The sequence below is a fragment of the Austrofundulus limnaeus genome, unplaced genomic scaffold (assembly GCF_001266775.1).
Source record: "Austrofundulus limnaeus strain Quisiro unplaced genomic scaffold, Austrofundulus_limnaeus-1.0 Scaffold5120, whole genome shotgun sequence".
NCBI classification, from domain to species: Eukaryota; Metazoa; Chordata; class Actinopteri; order Cyprinodontiformes; family Rivulidae; genus Austrofundulus; species Austrofundulus limnaeus.
In genome coordinates this window covers 1,725-2,382 of record NW_013957522.1, presented here as the reverse complement: position 1 = coordinate 2,382, position 658 = coordinate 1,725, and positions in this window count along the sequence as shown.

The window sequence follows — 658 nt, the reverse complement described above, 5'->3', positions numbered from 1 at the left end:
GATCATGTGTTCATACGATCATGTGATCATGTGCTCATACGATCATGTGATCATGTGCTCATACGATCATGTGTTCATACGATCATGTGCTCATACGATCATGTGCTCATACGATCATGTGCTCATATGATCATGTGCTCATATGATCATGTGTTCATACGATCATGTGATCATGTGCTCATACGATCATGTGTTCATACGATCATGTGATCATGTGCTCATACGATCATGTGATCATGTGCTCATACGATCATGTGTTCATACGATCATGTGCTCATACGATCATGTGCTCATACGATCATGTGCTCATATGATCATGTGCTCATATGATCATGTGTTCATACGATCATGTGATCATGTGCTCATACGATCATGTGTTCATACGATCATGTGCTCATACGATCATGTGCTCATACGATCATGTGCTCATATGATCATGTGCTCATATGATCATGTGTTCATATGATCATGTGTTCATATGATCATGTGATCATGTGTTCATACGATCATGTGTTCATATGATCATGTGCTCATACAATCATGTGTTCATACGATCATGTGATCATGTGTTCATACGATCATGTGTTCATACGATCAATGTGTTCATACGATCATGTGCTCATACGATCATGTGATCATGTGTTCATACGATCATGTG